Genomic DNA, 12630 nt, shown 5'->3' on the forward strand with positions numbered 1-12630 from the left:
TTTTTTTTTTTTTAAAGGATACTAGGGGCCATTATTTATGAGCAGTAAGGAAACAAATCACTCTGTCTAGTCCCTTTGCAGATTCCCACACTTATTACCCAAAATCCCACAGATCTCCCTTGGTCTTGCCCTTGAGTGAAGAATTGTGCTGAGCCTGAAGGCAGTCTCTGGGGAAATCGGCTCATGCCTTTCTTGACAAACTACTTTGGATATCTGGATATCGTGAGGCTCTCAAGTGGGATAGAACAAATCCCTAAACTTTTCTGAAGTACGGTTGACTGCCACCCAGAGTGCCCGGGTTGGCTGACACTGAGACTAGGGCTCTGCACAGTCACAGAATTCCTCATTTTGACCTGCTTTAGTTGAGAAGGGAAGACATCAACATGAATTCACATTCACCACACTCTGAATTTAGTCACAAGAGGCCAGCGTCTTCAGATATTCGCCAGGGTCAATCTATGTATTAATATATTCGCTTTGCAAAGTGTACGGAAAATGACTATTAAAATATGTAAACAGTGCTTCGTGTGCATGCGATGCCAGCAGATCAATACTCAAGAAACCGCTGCTATCAAACGCAAACATTTCCAAATCCAATTTGATTTCAAGTCGTATAACCTCTTTTCCTTGCTGACTACCGTAGCCCCTAAGTGCAAGCGAGATTTCCCAAACCCGCGCTTAAAGTGACACAACACGTGAGCGGTTTCACTTCGTACACTGAGGGGGGTGGGGGGAAAGTAGCTGCAATTAAAATTAAAGCTTCCGGTCTCTGGAATCCCTAGAATTCTGAAGGATGAGACTTGTCTCCGAAATTCCGGGCGGGAGAGAGGAGGACTGGTAGGGAGAGGGATTGCAGAAAGCGAAACAAAAAGACGAAAAGGGGGAATATTAAGATTGTGGGGTGGGCTGGGGGCCGCGTTTATATTCTAAGAAGGATAAAGAGCTTTGTCCAACTTTTAGGGTCTGTGGTTTGGCGTTAGCCGAGATGCACAGACTAGCCTAGGCTTTTCCCTGCACTCCTGCCCTCCTCTCGCATCACCACCTCCACCGCCACCACTTACAAAACAATACCGGCAACAGCGCGCAGGCTCCCCAACAAATATCTAAAGTTATCCCATTTCCTGAACGGGGGCCAAGCCCACGCTCCGGGGTCCCCCCCGGCCAGCCGCCCCCCGAGCATGACAGGGCCACCTCAAGTCTCGAGCCGCCTCCCGCCTCCCCCTCACCCCCAGCCCAGTCCCCCTCCCTCCGTACTTGAGGAAACTCCGGTGGCGGCCCCCTCCCTCCTCAGCCGGCTCTCCAGCTGGAGCCGCGAGCGAGTGCTGAGTGGCGGGCACGGCGAGCGGCTGAGGGGAGCTCTGCGCCTTGGAGGTCTGCCCACAACAACATCGGGACGAACAACAAAGTTAAAACGCTGCGATTCACGCACCTTACCGGGTCTCCTTAATGTCTCCTCTGGCGTGGGATGCAAAGTGGCACAGTGGCGGGCTGGGGGCCCCCGGGAGGAGACTGGAGATGGGTTTTGGTGGCTCGCCTTTTTCACTGTGTGTGTGTGTGTGTGTGTGTGTGTGTGTGTGTGTGTGTGTCTGTGTGCGCGCGCGCGTGTCCCTCTCCCCCCCGGCTCTCGCTCGCTCTCGCTCCCCGTGTGGCTCTCAAGGACGAGGTGAAATCCCTTTGCTGGTCATGAGGCGGCTTCAGAGACAAACAACACAATGCGAGTGCAAATAACAAAAGGCAAAAAGACAGTAGGAACAATGGGGGAGGCGAGGGCAGCGCACCAGCCGGCGGTCACCGCGGCCCGGCGCCCGCCCCGGGGGGTGCGGCGGGGGCGGGCGCGGGGGCGGTGCCGGGGGCTCCGACTCCCTCCAGGTCGCCCCCGAGCTCCCGCAAACCCACCCTGACCTCCTTCCTGCAGCTCGCCGCCTGGCCGCCCTCTCTGTCCATCCGAAGGAAAGGAGCCCCAGAGTTTGCTTCCCCGTCTGCTGCAGAGTAACTAGATTGTAAATAACGCGGTGATTACCCACACGGTGCAGGAATGTTTAAAAAAAAAAAAAAAAAAAAAAAATCTGCCCTCCACTTAAAGGAGCGATAAAATGAAATGGCAGGAGTGGAAGGAGGCAGGGAGAGTGGGCTATCTCTGGATCTCGATGGAGCTCGCATCTATAAATACGCGTTCATGTTTAGTCAGGTCCCCTTTGTCAACTTCTTCCCTGCCCTGGAACCTCACCCGCTGCCCTGGAATCATTACCTGGGCCCCTGCTTGCCCCTCATCCCCGTTTGCACACAGTAAAGCTCGCACGGGGGGCGCGTGTGGGGGTCTGCGTGTGTCCGCGGAACCTTCTGGGAGGCGAGCCGCCGTTTGCCCGGCGCGAAGACTGAAGCTGCGAGAGGTTCGGTTTTTAAAGCGACCACTACCTCCCCGAGCCCGGCTGTGCGCCCGCCGCCGGCACTTTGAACCCACCTACTCCTTGGGGTGCGGGGGGGAGAAAAGTTTTGAGGCGCTCTCACCCCTGCCTCCGGGGTGGTTGAACTGGTTTTGTTTTGTGGGGGTGAACCCAAGCGACCCAATGCCCAAGAACCGGGGAATGATATTTAGGGGGGAAACGCTCGGCGCTGGGCTTTCGACTCCAGGGACATTGGAGTCAGCGCGTGCAGGCGAGAGAGGGGAGAGAGAGAGACCCTCAGAGTTACATCACCATGGGAAGAAACTCCGTAGGTAATGCCCGGAGCAGAAGCTGTGGGGCTGATTTAAGTGTGTGCTCTTGACAGCTCCCAGGCTGCTCTGGCGCTTATCTCTTCCAATCTTACTTTCATTGACTTATAACAGCTGCCGGTTTGCCAGGACTTAAAAAAAAAAGAAAGAAAGAAAAGAAGAAGAAGAAGAGGAAGAAGAAAGAAAGAAAGAAAGAAAGAAAGAAAGAAAGAAAGAAAGAAAGAAAGAAAGAAGAAAAAAGAAAAGAAACCCTATTAAATCTCAAACTAGGGTGGAGCGGGGCGGGGTGGGGAAGAGTCGGGGTCCCAAGTGATCTTCCTAGAACTGGTATCCAGAAAGGGGCAAGTAGGGAGATGTCACGCGGGAGGCAGCCGGTAAGGGGACTAAAACACAATACGAGCAACACGTTTCTTTTCCTCGCTCTTCTTTCCTCTTCTCTAGCCAATTTGCATGTTCTCTTTCCTCATCTCGGTGATTTTCTTCAGATGCGCATCCACTGACTGAGCGGCGTCCCTGGGCACCCCCAGCATTTCCCAGAGTGCAACAACACAACCAGGAGATCAATGACCACAGTCTGTTTATTCTTCACGCGCCTGGAAGAGCAGGGCACTGAAGCAGCATGGGAGGGAGGCTTACGGCTTGCCTGTCTGTGCGGTCTCTCTCAGACTTTTTCGGGCTGGTTTCTAAATGGCAGCTAGTAAGCAAATATAGTTTCTTAATGCACGCAACACATACCAATCACAATATATTCACCTAGAAAAGTGATACATCCTTTCTCCCCCTTTCCACCCCTCATAGATTTGTTTCTGGAGGTGGATTGCTAATACCTGAGATTTTGCACTTGTCTAGAGTGGAAACTTTCTGGGGTGTTTGATGATTGATTATTTTGTACCTGCTTTCTAAAAATGGCAAAACACCTTTCCTTGGAACAAAAGTGAGAAATGCAAATCTTAATAACTCAAGGCAAAATTTTCAAAGTGTAAGCACAGTTATTATCCACTCCCACAAAGAAAAGCTTCCTCTTCCACAAATATTTGATAGCATAGAGCCCAGTAATTAAGAGAACAATCAAATAAACTCAGGGCTTTCATGGGGACTCTAAATTATCATCTGCCTAGAATTTATAAGCAGTGTAATCATTTGCTACTTAGATATAGCTCTGGATATGGCATTCTAAATGTGTATCCTTAAACAATTTTACTATGTTTTCCTAAGTATTTAATGAGAGAGACCAGGGATAATAATAACATTCAAATTGCTGGATCAATGTGGCTTCAGCAACTGTGTGAAAAAATTCTTTGCACATGTGCATGAAACATCTTTCCTATATGCTACCTCTCCTCTCATTTCTTATATCATGCAAGCTTCATGTCAGACCCACTTGTGTGATAAGAATATAAGAATTCATAAGAATTTATCAATAATTGCACTATCCCTTGAATTATTATTATTATTATTATACTAAGGAGTTCTTGGCATACATTAAATTATTTATTACATAGGTACTTGCTTTTCACAATTAGCTATTACTATGTCGGACCCAGATCCTTATATAATATGCAAGGGGCAAATCAGGCCCAACTACAAAAAAAAAAAAAAGGCCCCTTACTACCAATTATATGAAAATATATAACATTTGAAAAGAAATTGCCATTTACAGTGAACTGCCCCGAGGTTTTAATCCATTTCTCTCAGACTCAGTAAAAATAAAGGGACTGAATGAGTCTTTTTCCCCTGGGTCTCTGGCCATTGGGTGACAAAGATGCCTGCTTGGCCTAACCCCACCAAGCAGAGTGCTGCCAGCCCTCAGGGTTTCAGCTTCTACGGCTTTTTCAGTGTAACTGCTTCTGGGGCTTCTTACTGGAAGAAGAGGTGAGGCTGGGCAGAGTGAGAGAAGGGGCAAAGTTGCAAGCTGCCTGGTAAGATATTGATGAAATGAGTTACGCCAACCTCTTCCCTTTTGCTCCTACAGGCAGCAGAACTTCCAATCATTATGGTTATTGAAACCACATGCCCTTAAGACTAACTCATGATCATTATATAGCAACAGCATAGCTGATCAAACACTTCCAGTGGGATGTTTGTTTGTGTTGGGCTTTTAAAAAAATAGCCACCTTTGAAGTGGGACTGACACATTAAAGATCAGTGTTTCCATTTATCAAGCATTTACTATGTGCCAGGCTCTTGGCCAAGTGCTTCTTTTACGTACTTCTACTTCTCACCACAAACTTCCAAGAAATGTTGCATCCCTGCTTTGCAGATGAAAAAACTAAAGCTCAGAAAGGTTAAATGACTTGCCCAAAAGCATATAGCTTCTAAGTGTTTGTGTCAGAACGAGAATCCAGAGTGCCCCTGCTTTAACCCTGTGCTCTTCCACTTCACCTTGATGCCACTGACACTTGGAATTACAGCCAGTTTTCAGCGAGAAATATTAATTCACTGAATGGGTAGATTTAAAATGCTAAATTTATATGTACAGTCCAGACATGAGCTACGTCGGTGTTCTCATATTGGTCATTAGATAACTGAAATTTTCAAGAAAACTGAAATGTACCATATAGGGAGTGTACATATATACTATGCATTACACATAAAATGCATTTAGCAATGTATATAAAAACACAAAAGGTTATTTTGTAGACTAGGCAATTATATATGCATATGTACATATTCATAGGATGCATATTATAACAATTACTAAAGTTTTTGAATCCCTGTAACTTTATAGGCATGTTCTAAAGTGCTTTTTGTGCATGAACTCATTTAATCCTCACAACCACCCCATGAGGTACATAATTTTATTATATTATTTAACAAATAAGGAAACTGAGGCACAGAGATGTTATATAAATTGTCAAAACTGATACAATCAGCAGATGATGGAGCCTGGACTCACACCAAAGTAATCTAGCTTCAAGACTCTTAACTACTCTGCTATGCTAACTTTTAATATATATATAGAATATATACACACACACTGTACACACACACACACATATTCAAGTATGGATATATATTATATATAGCTCTCAAAGTATGGGGGAAAAGCAAGGCAAATCAACTGACATTTGTATCAATCTGCATTCCCATATTCTAGAAATATTATGGATGGGAGAGGGCTTTACTTTTGTCCAAAGTATTCAAGATCTTTAAAAATGTTTGAGGCAATCTTAATTCCCCCAACATATTTGGAGATATTGAGGGGATGCTAGTACATATTAGGAATATACAATATTTGACCATAGCTGATTTGCACAAAGCTCATCTCGGATTTATTTGGTCATCTACGTTAAAAATAGCAGAGACAAGGCACTTGGGAATCCTAAAGAAGACAGAGAGGGATACTAATAAACATGAAAATCTGTGGCCTGAGAAGTGGAGAGAAATTTAGGTGATGCAAGAGACCCAATATGTAGCATCATTTTAATGATTATTAATTATTCATTTTTAAAAAATTATTGTCATTTATCAACCCCCACTCCATTAACAAGAATGTATTATAAAATGGTAATTTAAGTTTAGTGACTATGGACAGAAACACTGACACCACTCAAAGGAACTTACAATATCGGATAAGAATCCCAGGTACACAAGCAGTTTATCCCATGTCTATATTTACCTGTCTCGCCAAACACACTGTGCATATCAAATTTTAGAAGTGAGCTTCTTCAAATCAACCATCTTTGAGAAGGTATTTTAAGGTCGTCTTCTCTTCCTCTTCTTCTCGCCCTAAATACGATATAAGGGATCTTGTATGAAAGGAAAATAACTGACAACAATCTTCCTTCCCTGGGCATTCTTAATCCTGATAATTCCCAAAACACCAACATCTAAAATATTAATTTTACTGAGTTTGATGTGTCTCCTCAGAAAAACTGAAAGAGACACACTACACCTGGCAGATGCCACACATTAAGTACTTACTGAAAAAAACTTTTAAAGCCCTATTACAGATACATATGTTTTCATTTAAAAACTACTATGAAATCGAGTGTTCTTTTATTTAAACATTCCCTTGTGGTCCTACGAATTAAGATCGGTAGTACTATATTAACAACTGAGAGCCAGACCCAACTGAACTGGTTACAAACAGTTGGTAAAACTGCCAACACTGGTTTTGCTGCCGGAAGTTGACTGAAATGTAACATAGTATGTACATTTAAAAATTATTTCTCATTTTTTAAGCTTTCTCATTTTGCTAAGTATTTAGAATGAACTTTTTAAAAATTTCAGTCAGTTTTGAAAAGGGGAAATAATGTATAAAACCCAGATACTTTACACAGCCAAAACCACAACTGCATTGTTCCCATTATTGAAGCATGTTCATTATTCTGATTGTTAAAATTTCCTTTCCTCCAAGGAAAAAAAGTGAACGAGATTGGGTCTATTCAAGTGAAACACTTGTAGTCCCAACATATTGTCTCTTAACTTACTGTTTCTTTTCTTTTTTTTTTTTAAAGATTTTATTCATTTATTCGACAGAGATAGAGACAGCCAGCGAGAGAGGGAACACAAGCAGGGGCAGTGGGAGAGAAAGAAGCAGGCTCATAGCGGAGGAGCCTGATGTGGGGCTCGATCCCATAACGCCAGGATCACGCCCTGAGCCGAAGGCAGATGCTTAACTGCTGTGCCACCCAGGCGCCCCAATGGTACTGGGGTTTTTTTTAATATGTGGATTTCCTTCAGGCCCAGCTTTCACAGTATGTTCTCTGTTCTCTACTGCTATAAAATTTGAGTCATAAATATGTAGAGGTTTACCTGCAATGAGATCCATGGTTTCATTTATAAGGAAAAGGATAATGACTGACATGTTTTCCTAACTTAGAATTAGTAACAGAACTCATTGTCAAGCAAGGCAATAAAATATCAAGCTTGAGTCTCAGTAAGGTTTAGATATTTGAGTCTGTGAATTAATGATGACTCTTGTTTCTGTATTACCAATTGCATCACATATTATGTGAAATATGGTAGAGAGGGAAAGAATGGACAAAATGAAAGGTCAACAAAAGTACATAAAATGAAGAGGATGGTTTAAACAATCACTAAAAAATGTCCTTCTTATTGAAATCCCAGTAAATTATTTGAAGAGAATAAATAAAAGTTCAATGTCTAGGTATCTGGGACTTCTACCCCCATCTTCTCATTGATGGTGATACACTTAAACAAACTTAGAATTTAATTCATAGATTGATTTTAAAAAGAAAATGTTAAATTATTGCACATTGTTTTGTATGCTCAAAATGTCTGCTTTCTATGTAACTTTGCTCCAGGACAGAGTAATCAATTCAATCACTACCCCAGTAGTCAGATTTGGTCACACCACTTTCAGTTATTTTATTATTTATTTATTTATTTATTTATTTATTTATTTATTTATTTATTTATAAAGATTTTACTTATTTATTTGACAGAGAGAGACACAGCCAGCGAGAGAGGGAACACAAGCAGGGGGAGTGGGAGAGGAAGAAGCAGGCTCTCAGCGGAGGAGCCTGATGCGGGCTCGATCCCAGGACTCTGGGATCAGGCCCTGAGCTGAAGGCAGACACTTAATGACTGAGCCACCCAGGCACCCCAACTTTCAGTTATTTTAAACACCTCTTTGGTTGTGCAATATGTCCATTCATTTTTCAGCTACTTTTAATTTCTGTTGCATAGACAGATGATCAAGCATCAAGCATTTATACAACAAAAACATTTAATTCCTATAGGCAGCTTCTGAATTCTGAGTGTTTACCTGGGCATAGCTGTGACCCACAACATATTTTTCTGTCTTCCTATAACACATAAATTCTCATAAGTTTTTCAGTACAAAAAGAAGTAAAAGAAATAATGACATGATTTATCCAGACGGGATGATGAACAATGGATGTAACTGAGTCTGGTATTGTTTGTGTGGGAAAAAAAATAGCCTTAATATTGTTATCAGTAATATACATAGCTAAAAGGTCTGAACATGTTGGCTTGAAAAAAGATAAGATGTCATCTTCAAATTAACATCAGAAGGTCTGGGTCTACGTGTACAAAACATTGGAGTCTGGAGTACAGAGAGAAATAACAAAACCGACTAAACCACCAGAAACAGAACCAACATGGTAGTGACAGAGGAGACAGACTGAATAACTTTCTTCACAAATTGTTTAAGATAAAAATATTAACCAGTTGTTTTAAAACTTCAAAGAGAATAGAACTAGATACAATATGGGGCACTGGAATTAGTAGACCTGGATGTGAATTCCAGCTAATAAAAAATAAGTGGATCTTTGATTCAGATTTTTTTTTAAATTTTTTTATTATATTATGTTAGTCACCATACAGTACATCCCTGGTTTCTGATGTAAAGTTCGATGATTCATTAGTTGCGTATAACACCCAGTGCACCATGCAATACGTGCCCTCCTTACTACCCATCACCAGCCTATCCCATTCCCCCAGCCCCCTCCCCTCTGATGCCCTCAGTTTGTTTCTCAGAGTCCATAGTCTCTCATGCTTCATTCCCCCTTCTGATTACCCCCCTTTCTTTATCCCTTTCTTCCCCTACCGATCTTCCTAGTTCTTATGTTTTGTAGGTGAGAGAGACCATATGATAATTGTCTTTCTCTGCTTGACTTATTTCACTTAGCATTATCTCCTCCAGTGCCGTCCATGTTGCAGCAAATGTTGAGAACTCGTTCTTTCTGATAGCTGAGTAATATTCCATTGTATATATGGACCACAGATTTAAATAAAAGTAAGAAAAATGAGATAAAGGCATAAAGAGGCAGGGAATAAAATGGAACCAGGAGTGAGTCCACCATAAAATGCACATCCAACTTTACAGTTCTGTATCCTTCATTCACATGATTTATCAAAGACCTCCTTGTGCCAGAGATTGTACATCTTTGATTTTAGCCTCTCCAGCAGTCAAGAAGGATCTATTTCCATATATCCAACTGTTGGGGAGAAGTCCAATTATTATTCCCCATATCAAGACCAAATGGAAAATTCTCCTCGGGGAGGGGGGGTCCTCTTCTCAAGGATACTGAGTAATGTTAAAACATATTTCCCATGGGTCCAGACAGAAATGAGTTTCAGAGGATTGTTTCTTATAGTTCTAATGGAAGACACACTCCTCCATGGTCTCTCTTGCTCTTCTGTGTCACGCAAAACAGGCCAAGAATGCAATGTTCACTCTTCACCCAGGCCGTTTCTCAAGGTTATGTTTACAACAAGCAAACTATAAAAGATGAAATAATGTCTCTCTCCAAAACAAAGAGTAAGTTTACTTATCGCTTGTTATAAAAGCAGTGAAGTCTCCAAACTCAAGGTTTGTCATCCACCATCCAAACCCACTGCATGCATAGCATCCAGTACTGACCATTCTTAGGCATGTCCAGTTTTTCTTTCCTGAAAATCAACCCTGGACCATTCTATTTGGCTCACTCTTTGGATCACAGCCATGACAAAAGTGGCTGTAGAGAACCAGACTTAATTCTGGTTCAATCACCCAGAATACCTCTTGGGACTGACAAGGTTCTAGATCATAAGGATGATGACCACTTGGTTTATACGTGAGCTCTCCTACATGGCCCATGTGGGTCAAATGGAGGACATTCTGAGTCTCCATACGTTTTGTAAAAATGCCTCGTCTCACATGCACCTCACCCTTCTAGGCAAAAGGTCTAGGTCCAAGTCAGAGCTGATTAAAGAAAGGAGATGTTATAGTTACTGGGGTGGATACATCAATTTCATAACTATGAGAGAAGAACAACAATCTCAGACTTGGAGATGGCACACCTCATACCTGAGGAGGCACTAAAGGTGGAGTGGAAAACAATTAATGCTCTCCTTGTCTCCCGGATCTAATACCACAGTCTGCTGGCAATTTGACCCACTCCTGGCTCATCATCCCCATCTATGTGCTATGAAAACAGAAAAACTCATGTGGACTTGGTTGGCCTCAAACTATTCTGCTGTACCTAATGCCTTCAAGAGCACCTTCAAATAAGACTCCTCTCAAATATATACAAACACACATATTGACAAAACCTTGTTTCATTCTGATTGACACAAATTCATATGCTTCTCCTGATGCCCTAGCTTCCTTGGGTTATGTCACGTATTACATCAAAGGCTGCAACTAGCTGGTGACACCGCTCATGAGGCTTAAACAAAACAATGTAATGGTGGAAGAGCACGGTGTTAGCGGTTAGAGCAGCAATTTTGTGACCAAGAATGATGAGTACATACTGAGGATGGCTTAGAAGAAATAAAGAAGCAATTTGGGTTCTAGATGTCATTTAGAAGTTTCTCAAGTACCCTTGACTGCCTACTTCTGGGTTTCTCATCTATGTGAGACAAATAAAACCTTTATTTTTATGCCATAATTTTGCTGTTTTCTATTACTTGGAACTGAGTACAGCTACTAAGTAAACATTTTCTTTGGGTCCAGCATCCTTCTCGTTTCCTGGAAATTGCTCTCCATTTTCTATATGAGTAGGTCTTCCACTGATTTTGTTATATGGTCCTTTTCTTTCATGTACCACCTCCTTGTAGACAGGTGTAACTAGGAGGAATAGCCCTTTATTCCCTCTGGCCTCATTTGTGAAAATTTAAGCTCAGGAGCTGCTTTCAGCCAAGAATCCAAGTTTGTGGTGGTAGTCTGAGAGAATGAAGAGACTGAAAAATGTTCTCAGGGCATTTGAAGCCATTATTCCAACCTGAAAGGTAATCCGAACCACTCTTGTTTCTACTGTCCACTTTTTTGGTTCTTCCAATTTTGATCCACTCTAGGATCTTTCCAATAGAAATGAATTTTATTTTGCTTCAGTTAGTTCAAGTTCAGTTTCTATCATATGCAAAAGTATAGTAACCAATACAGGAATTAGAGCAAGTTCCCTGTAATAGACTGAATGTTTGTGTCCCTTCAAAATTCATTTGCCGAAATCCTAACCTCCAATGTGATGGTATTAGGAGGTGGGACTCATGAATGAGATTTAGCACCCTTACACAAGAAACTCAAGAGAGCTCTCTCGCTCCTCCTACCATGTGAGAATATATCAAGACTACTATCCATGAACCATGAAGCAGGTCCTCACCAGGTATCAAACCTGCTGATACCTTGATCTTGGACTTCCTACCCTCCAGAACCGTGAGAAATAAACATTTGTTGTTTAAGGCACTCATCCTATGGTATTTTTGTTATAATATCCTGAACACACTAAGATACTCTTACATGACTAGTGTAGAGCTCATTTAGGGACACTACCCTTAAGCTTATTCATATGAGACCTGGAACTAATGTCACAGAGAGAAATATTTATGGAGCTCCTACAGTTTGTCAGGTATTATTCTAGGTACTGTGGATTAAGTGAAAACCAAAAAAGACCAGGTCCTCCCTCTACAAAATCATGAGTTCTACGGGAGCAAGACATATGCTAAGGAAGGAAATGACCAAAAGTATCAGAGAGTGGTAAGTGCTTTAAAGAAAATAAAAGGATGTGGAATAATAGAGATTGACTGAAGGCATTACTTTGGACTAGGAATTAGTTTTAATTAGGAAAGACCTTCCTAAAATGGTGACTAATGTCATTTTTCTCCCCTACTTCAGGGTCAGTTCCCTGCTTTCTGGAGCACCCTGTATCCAGCCATCCTTACACATGCCCAGTATCAGAGATTAGGGGCAAACTCTGTCTTTTTCCCTTTGGGAATGAGAATCCTAGAGACAAAGGATGCAAAACCCTTTATGCAACTCACCAGGAAATATCAGAACCTTATGTAAAAACCATTCCTAGAGGACTGCCTTGATATCCCACGGTTCTAGATGAGCATGTAGATTTGGTTATATCAGAATTCTAGCAACAGCTGCTTGCCCTTCCTTGTTCATGTGTTGTTATAAGGGTCCAATGAGATGATGGTTACAAATGTAACCTTCAAAGATG

The 12630-nt window shown here is 42.1% G+C and overlaps 1 protein-coding gene across 4 annotated transcripts in view; it reads right to left on the bottom strand.

Annotated features, from left to right (window-relative positions):
- Positions 1-1771, bottom strand: part of SOX5 (SRY-box transcription factor 5) — a 957215-nt gene extending 955444 nt beyond the window's left edge. For 3 of the 4 annotated variants that reach the window (XM_040642245.1, XM_040642242.1, XM_040642244.1), the window contains exon 1: positions 1430-1771. The gene's annotated coding sequence lies outside the window, so the exon portion shown is untranslated. The remainder of the gene's footprint in view (positions 1-1429) is intronic. The other variant, XM_040642247.1, reaches the window with a different exon arrangement.
- Between the last annotated feature and the right edge of the window lie 10859 nt (positions 1772-12630).

The sequence above is a fragment of the Ursus maritimus genome, unplaced genomic scaffold (assembly GCF_017311325.1).
Source record: "Ursus maritimus isolate PB19 unplaced genomic scaffold, ASM1731132v1 scaffold_26, whole genome shotgun sequence".
Lineage (NCBI taxonomy): Eukaryota > Metazoa > Chordata > Mammalia > Carnivora > Ursidae > Ursus > Ursus maritimus.